Source organism: Salvelinus sp. IW2-2015, linkage group LG32 (genome assembly GCF_002910315.2).
Source record: "Salvelinus sp. IW2-2015 linkage group LG32, ASM291031v2, whole genome shotgun sequence".
Classification (NCBI taxonomy): domain Eukaryota; kingdom Metazoa; phylum Chordata; class Actinopteri; order Salmoniformes; family Salmonidae; genus Salvelinus; species Salvelinus sp. IW2-2015.
In genome coordinates this window covers 37,133,633-37,141,872 of record NC_036871.1, presented here as the reverse complement: position 1 = coordinate 37,141,872, position 8,240 = coordinate 37,133,633, and the positions used below count along the sequence as shown (strand labels likewise).

The window sequence follows — 8,240 nt, the reverse complement described above, 5'->3', positions numbered from 1 at the left end:
CCTCATCAATCCTGTTAATTTGGACATCTGGTGCGTAAAGGTAGCCAATTTGCATCATTTCACTTTACACATATTTCACATGAGTGTAGTTCATCTATAGCTATGTTCCTATTTACTCATCAAGATGCAGCTATGCAGATCAGTGGGCTCAAACGTTTGCAAAACATTCTTATAGCAACGTACTATGTACACTGAACAAAAATATAAACGCAGCATGTAAAGTGTTGATCCCATGTTCATAAACTGAAATAAAAGATCCAGAAATTTTCCATATGCACAAAAAGTGTATTCTCATTTGTGCACAAATTTGTTACATCCTGTTAGTGAGAATTTCTTCATGATCATTACACAGGTGCACCTTGTACTGGGGACAATAAAAGGCCACTCTAAAATGTGCAGTTTTGTCACACCACACAATGCACAGATGTCTTAAGTTTTGAGGGAGCATGCAATTGGCATGCTGACTCCAGTAATTTCCACCAGAGCGGTTTGCTGATTTCAAATGTCTGTGAACACTGTGCAGGCAGAAACAACAAAACACAATGCATTTTATCGATGGCAATTTGAATGTACAGAGATACCGTGCAAGATCCTGAGCCCATTGTCGTGCCATTCATCCGCCGCCATCACCTCATGTTTCAGCATGATAATGCATAGCCCCATGTCCATCTGCACACATTCCTGGAAGCTGAAAAGGTCCCAGTTCTTCCATGACCTGCAGACTAACCAGACATGTCACTCTTTGAGTATTTGGGATGCTCTGGATCGACGTGTACGACAGCGTGTTCCAGTTCACCAACATGCAGCAACTTCGCACAGCCTCTGAAAGAGGGGACAACATTCCACAGGCACAATCAACAGCCTGATCAACTCTATGCAAAGATGTGTCGCGCCTCATGAGGCAGATGGTGGTCACAGATACTGACTGGTTTTCTGATCCACGCCCCTACCTTTAAGGTATCTGTGACCAACAGACCCAGATATTCCCAGTCATGTGAAARCCATAGATTAGGGCCTAATGAATTTATTTCAACTGACTGATTTCCGTATATGAACTGTAACTCAGTAAAGTCTTTGAAATAGTTGCATTCATATTTTTGTTCAGTATAGAATAGACATGCATGACACGTAGAAGGGAATCATGTCAGCTCTATACAATCCATTTCTATCTGCAGCTTTCAGAACGCTGTGCTCTCCTGGATGRAGCCCAGGTCGGCTTCCCGTRAACGGAACATGAAACTCAAGCTGGAGGAGAGTCAGTGCAGTGGTTCTGCTGCCAAGACACAACACTGACTGACTATTCTCCTCAAGAGCAAATCAGGGGGGGAAAAATAAGGAAATCAAAACCTTTCAAGGTTAAGACTTCGATGTTAAGTTTATAACAGTCAAGGGGGYAAAAATAAGTCAAGCAGAAAAATCACGTGACAAATGAATTTAATCCAATAAAATGTCACCAGTACAGAGATATAACGTCATTAATATAAAACAATTATGTTGAAATAGAAGCTCTTAAAACAGAAATAAAAAAATGGTTCAAAACAAAAACATCTTAGGGCAGGGTCTAAAATCATCAACAAGTCTGTTTTAGCCAAATCCATCTCATTATGGCAAATCCAGGAATTTTACATGTACAAGAACTTCATTTCCCATCAGTCATTGGGTTGTAGTCCAGGGGACTAAAACTACAATTGCCAGCATACCCAGAGTTTGTGGACAGGCTATTCAGACAGATATGGACAGTAAGTATACGGCAGTGTAGGAATGGTACGGTGTAGGAATGGTACGGTCCACCTAAGGCATCTAGGCTGTGTCCCAAATGGCACCCTATTTCCAATATAGTGCTCTACTTTATTGGGCTCTGGTCAAAAGCATTTCACTATAAAGAGAAAAGGGTGCAATTTGGGACGTAGCCTAGCAGTGCTCTCTGGGCAGTCTGATAGAGGCAGGGTGAGTTGCTCTTTGCTCTCAGGTCTTCCATGTGTAGGAGTAGTTGTTCAAGTGGAGCTGTCTGAGGGGAGACTTCCCCAAGGTAGAGGGCTCCCGGAGCTGCTGGATGGTGCTGGGATGAAGACCACATCCATCCAGCTCTACAGCCTGGGAGAGGGAGAGAGGCAGGAGGGGAAGAGGCGGAGGGAGGAAGATAGGGAGGATGGGTTTTACCAACAAGTACAGAAGGAATTTTATATTTGTAATTTATGATTCTAACATTTTGACCATTGTGGAGATCCACAGGTGATGGGAGGACTCATTTATAGCGCGGAGTGGCGCCGTTACAGTGGGTGTCAGTGGGACGTATAGGATACAGATTAGAGCTGTGCTAGTCGCGCTGGTCACCTGACTATAGGGTGCGGGGGTGGGAGGCGAGTGCATGCTCGTGTGTTTGCGTGAGACAGCGGTGGGGGTGTTGTGGGTGGGAGTGGTGTGTAGCTCATCCGATGCAGGCGACTGACTGTTCCCTGGTGGTGGTGTGACTGAGGGTTGTGGGGGGGTATGGTGGGGGGTGGTTGTGTGTGGACTGACTCGACCTGTTCCCTGGTGGTGGTGTGTTCGCGGTAACGGTGGGGGGTTTGTGTGTGTGTGACTGACCTGTTCCCTGGTGGTGGTGTGCGTGTTAGGACTGCGGGGGTTGTGTGTGTAGAGTGCGGTGCTGAAGCCTCCTCTCTGAGCAGGCCGAAGCAGGCGGTCAGGGCGTGGAGAGAATGAGGCATTATGGGTCCCGTCACCTCTAGACTGCCACACGTCCTGGTACCCAGCACGCACCCGGGTCTTCACGTTCACACTACGCGCCTGACAATTAGACACAAGGCAACATGCTTATAATTTCTGTTACACACAGCAACATTTCTTCTGTAAATTTCCATTTCTAGTTTTTGTTATTTCCATTCATAAATTGAAAAGTGGGAGGTAAGGCTCCTCAGATGGTTTCAGTCTACAGCAGTGGTGTGTCTCACCTTGAGTGAGTGTAGCGTAGCTCCTCTGAAGGCTGTAGGGGCCAGTAGGGTGGGGGCAGGCCTGCCTGTGATCCAGCCCTGCCACCAGGCTCTTACAGTTGATGAGGAAGTTGATGAGAGTGAAGGTGTGCGTTCCGACACACAGACTACAGACCTCGTGTTGTGGTCTAAACACACCGAGTTGCGCTCTTTGTGCAGTTTGATGGAGATGTTGTCTGGTTTCTTAATCTTATCCTCACTCCCATCCTCCGTCAGCCAGGAAAACCACCATCGTCATCATCATCGTCTTCCTTGTCCATGGCTTCAGACAGTGTTCCTCCTCCCCCATCTGTCTCCTGGCTGTGGGTTGATCCTGCTCCTTGCTCTTCCTCCTCTCTTCCAGCAGGGGGAGTGTGAACTCAATACCTACAACCACAGGTATTTGACAGAAAATGTTTTACTATCAAGATTAGAATAACCATATATAAATGTTTAATAACACACTTTTACATGATATATTGTTCAGTGACTTCCTGTATTTATACTAATGCTAAATGTTTATTCTATTAGATTTATTGTTTTTTTTCTGTTCTCACATTATCGAGATGTCACGCATGACTGTAAACACCATGTGTGTATTCTGTGCATATGACATAATAAACTTGAAGGATATACTGTAGCTCACCTTCAGCCTTCATAGCTCCCTGAGCCCCCTAGTGGTTGGGGTGAGTAGTGCAGTGATGCTGCTTTCCTGCCAGTCCTGAGGCTCTGAAAAGAGCAGTGAACTGGTAGGAACACACATAGAAATATGGACATAGTCTGGCCTTCAATAGACTGTACAGGGAGACAGGCTCACTGACCTGGGAGAGAGGAGAGAGAGAGAGAGGGAGGAGAAGAGGGAGAGAGAGAGGAGTTGAGTTTAAGATATTTAAACCTTTTGAAATAATACAGACACACACACTCCCTTCTGATGCCCACTCACCATTCACTCATGAGGCTCTGTTGAAGTGCATGTCCTGGCCCAGGGGACTTCTTGCCAGTGAAGCTTCTCTCTGCTCCTATCCGGGGGAACAGAGAGAGCCAGGACAGGGACGGGTGCTGCCAGAACTGCAGACACTGCTGGAACCCACATCGTAGCTCAGCAGATGTCCGAGGGTCCTGGAGGAACACAGAGAAGTGAGTATCAGAGTGTGAGAGACAGACGAGTACAATATATTTGTGTTGCTCATAGGTACTAGTATCCTATGCTTGGGTTGCTCATTGGTGTGTCTGTGTGTAACATGTATACATACTGTATACTCTGTGGTATAGTAGTGTATTTGTACTTTCTCTCTACAGTGCTGGGTAAGACCCTGGGCCTCCTCTGTAGCTCTGGGCTGTACAGCCCAGGAGAAGGGGAGCGGAGGTGAAAAGGAGACCGTCTTCAGCTCCAGTCTGCAGGGTACTCCACACACGCAGGGGGCCTATGGAGGTTACTGCACCAGCCTGGGGACTCTGACACACACACAAGATAAATGTTGACTCACAAAATACCAAAAACAACCCCTAACGTTAGTCTGTAGCCATGAATAGTTGAATGGGATGGAATAAAAGACTGCACACCAGCTACTCCACAGCCTGTCTATAATGTAGATAGCTATGATTGTACAGGCTTTTGTCGTTTTCCAAGAATGGAGTTGGAGACATGTCCATAAGGAGTAAGAGAATGGAGAAATGAATAGAACTCACCTTCAGTATGGGTGTTCTCTCCTCCTGGAACAAATCCTCATCTTCAAACAGTGAGTCGTCTTCAGACAGAGAAGTTGGTTTCTGTTGTTAGAGGAAAGGAGGGAAAGATCAGAACAAAAACAGCGGTGTGAAATCACCACGAGGTGCGATGCTTTAACAAGATAAAGCAATTTGACAACTGTACAGTAGCTGGCTAACACTACATTAAACTAACTAACGTTACCTCTGTCATGTGCAGTTGCTAGATACTGTATTTGCTGGAAAATGATACAAGTCTGCTAGCGTTAGGCATAGTAGCAAGCTAGATTGTAAACTAACTATAATTAAGTGTATTACATGTATTAACGTGTGCCACTATATACCTTGCCGGGCAGTCTTTGCTTAGTTCTTCTGCCTGGAGAAGTCGTTCACTAAATGGCAGCGTTCTTGTTGTTGACTTCTCTCCCTCCACTCCTGCAGAGCCGCCCGGCTTCACATAATCCGAAGAGTCGGCGTCGTCATCAGTGTAAATAAAGACCTTCTTCTTAGCTGGGCTGCTGCTAAGGTGTTCTCGATCTAGAAATGGGTTTCTCCGCTTCACTCCCCTCCAGAGCGACCCTGGCCGAACAGGGGTCCTGTGGATAATGATGTCGAACAGCGGCATATAGAGGCACCGTCACACGGGCTGGAAATCGCGCCCTCGCCGCCAGAATCTGACACCCTCGCTGCGGGTTCTCTTCCTCCGCATTCGCAGGATTTCAGCTGGTCTTTTGAAACTAGGTGAGTAACCAGCTTGTTGTGACATTTTGCTAAGGATAATGATAAAAAATTAGTTGCACGAAACAAAAGAAGAAAGCCGTTTAAAATAGTTGTGTGCGGCCGATACGCCTCTGTGTTTGTTGTTCCTTGAATTTACTTCAGAGTCCCGCAAAAATTTCAGGGAGAGGAGTTTTATGTTACGCCAGCGCGCATCGAGTCAAACAACAATTCAGATGCTTTGCGAGCCAGTCGTGTGGGACTATAGAAGTCCTTTTGGCTTCAGACCTTAATTCCGCATTCACTTTACTACCATATACTCAGACCTTAATCCCATTCAACTTCACTTTAATTTTACTCAGTACCCTAATTTCCTATTTTCACACTACTACTTATCCTCAGTGACTAATCCCATTTCACCACATACTAGCATCCATGATGCCTTTGCTCAGCCTAATCCCATTTCACTATACCAGATAGTCCGCCTAAATCCAATTTCAACTTACTAACCTTACTTTTCAGACCTAATACCATTTCACCACTACTAGCCAATCTAATGTTTTGCCTTGCTCGTACTAAATCCCATTTCACCACTAACATATCTCAGCCCTGATCCCATTTTTCATCACCACTACTATTTATCACTGATGCTTTACTCAGCCTGGATTCCATTTTCAACCACTTAACTATTATCATCTGATGCGCCGATTACTAGGGACCCTCGATCCCATTTCCACACTACTATTATCATTGATGCCTTACTCAGGCCCTGGATCCCATTTCACCACTAACATTATCAGTGATGGCCATACTCGCCCTGACCATTTCACCACTACTATTATCATTGATGCCTTACTCAAGCCCTGATCCCATTTCACCACTACTATTAATCACATTGATGCCTACTCTGACCTGAACCATTTCACCAACTACTATTAATCAGTGATGCCCATAACTCAGCTCCTGATCCCATTTCAACCCTACTAATATCACTGATGCCTTACTCAGCCCTGATCCCATTTCAACCACTACTATTTCACTGATGCCTTTACTCAGCCACTGATCCATTTCCACTCACTACTATTATCATTGATGCCTTACTCAAGCCTGATCCATTTCCTACCACACTACTATATAGGTGAAATGGCTACTTTCCACTGATTCCATTTCCCACTCTATTATCATTGATGCAGCCCTGCTCCCATATCACACTACTATTATCATTGATGGCTTACTTCAGCCCTGATCAATTTCATCACCACTACTATTATATTGATGCTTACTACAGACTGATCCCATTTCACACTACTATCATCAGTGATGCTCTCAGGCCCTGATCCATTTTCACCACTACTATTGACATTGATGCTTACTCAGCCCTGATCCCATTATCCCAACTACTATTATCATTGAATGATTTATGCAAGCCCTGATCCCATTTCAACCACTCCTATTATCATTGATGCCTTAACCTCGTACCTGATTCCCATTTCACCACTGACTATTTATCATTGATGATTTTACTAGCCCTGACCCCATTTACGTACTACTATTATCATTGATGCCTTACTCAGACCTAATCCATTTCACTACTACTATTATATTGAATGCCTTACTCAGCCCTGATCCCATTTTTCAACCATAACTATTATCATTGATGCCTGTACTCAGCCCGATCCCATTTCACCACTACCATACCGCCTGATACCATTTCACCACTACTAATCATCATTGAATTGCCTTATCTCAGCCCTGATTCCCCATGTCTATATATATATATATTATATATATATGATTCTCCAGTCACGTCTATATGATTCTCAGTCAGCGTCTACATGAATCTCCAGTCAGTGTCTATATGATCTCCAGTCAGCGTCTATATGATCTTCTATAATGAATCTCCATGTCAGTGTCTATATGATCTCCAGTCAGCGCTATATGATTTCCAGTCAGCGTCTATTGAATCTCCAGTCAGCGCTATATGGTGAAATCTCCAGTCAGCGTCTAATATGAATTCTCCAGTCAGCGTCTATATGAATCTCCAGTCAGCGTCTATATGAATCTCCAGTTCAGTGTCTATATGAATTCCAGTCAGCGTCTATATGACTCAGACAGCGTCTATATGAATCTCTATAATGAATCTCCAGTCAGTGTCCTATATGAGTAATTGTGTTAAATTTAATACTCCAGTTCAGCCCGTCTATATGAAATTCTCCAGTCAGCGTCTATATGAATCTTCCAGTCCAGCGTCTATATGATCTCAGTCAGCGTCATATGAATCTCCAGACCAGCGTCTATATGAATTCTATATGGAATCTCCAGTCAGTGTGTCTATATGAATCCTCCAGTCAGCGTCTATCTGCATCTCCAGTCAGTGTCTATATAATCTCCAGTCAGCGTCTATATGTTAATCTCCAGTCACCCCTCCCGTCTATATGGAATCTTTATATGTGTAATCTCCCAGTCAGCGTACTATATGTGTCTCCAAGTCAGCCGTCCTATATGAATCTCTATAATCGAATCTCCAGTCAGCGTCTATATGAAATCTCCATAGTCCAGCGTCTATATGAATCTCCAAGTCAGCGTCTATATGAATCTCCAGTGCGTCTATATGTGTAAATTTCCAGTCGTCGTCTAATATGTTGAATCCCAGTCAGTGTCTATATGATCTCTCCTTAGTCAGCGTCTATATGATCTCCACGCTCACGCTCACTCGAATCTCCAGTCGGCGGTCTATATGGTAATCTTCCATCCAGCGTCTACACTAATCTCTATATGAATCTCCAGTCAGTGTCTATTGATCTCCAGTCAGCGTCTAAATGATCTTCCAGTCAGCGTCTATTGAAT

At 44.4% G+C, this 8,240-nt stretch overlaps 2 pseudogenes; both read right to left on the bottom strand.

Moving 5' to 3' along the window:
- Positions 1-1,417: 1,417 nt before the first annotated feature.
- On the bottom strand, positions 1,418-5,466 carry LOC112067803 (protein downstream neighbor of son homolog; annotated as a pseudogene).
- A 2,636-nt stretch (positions 5,467-8,102) lies between these two features.
- The window catches only part of LOC111956457 (protein downstream neighbor of son homolog), a 1,192-nt pseudogene continuing 1,054 nt past the window's right edge, over positions 8,103-8,240 (bottom strand).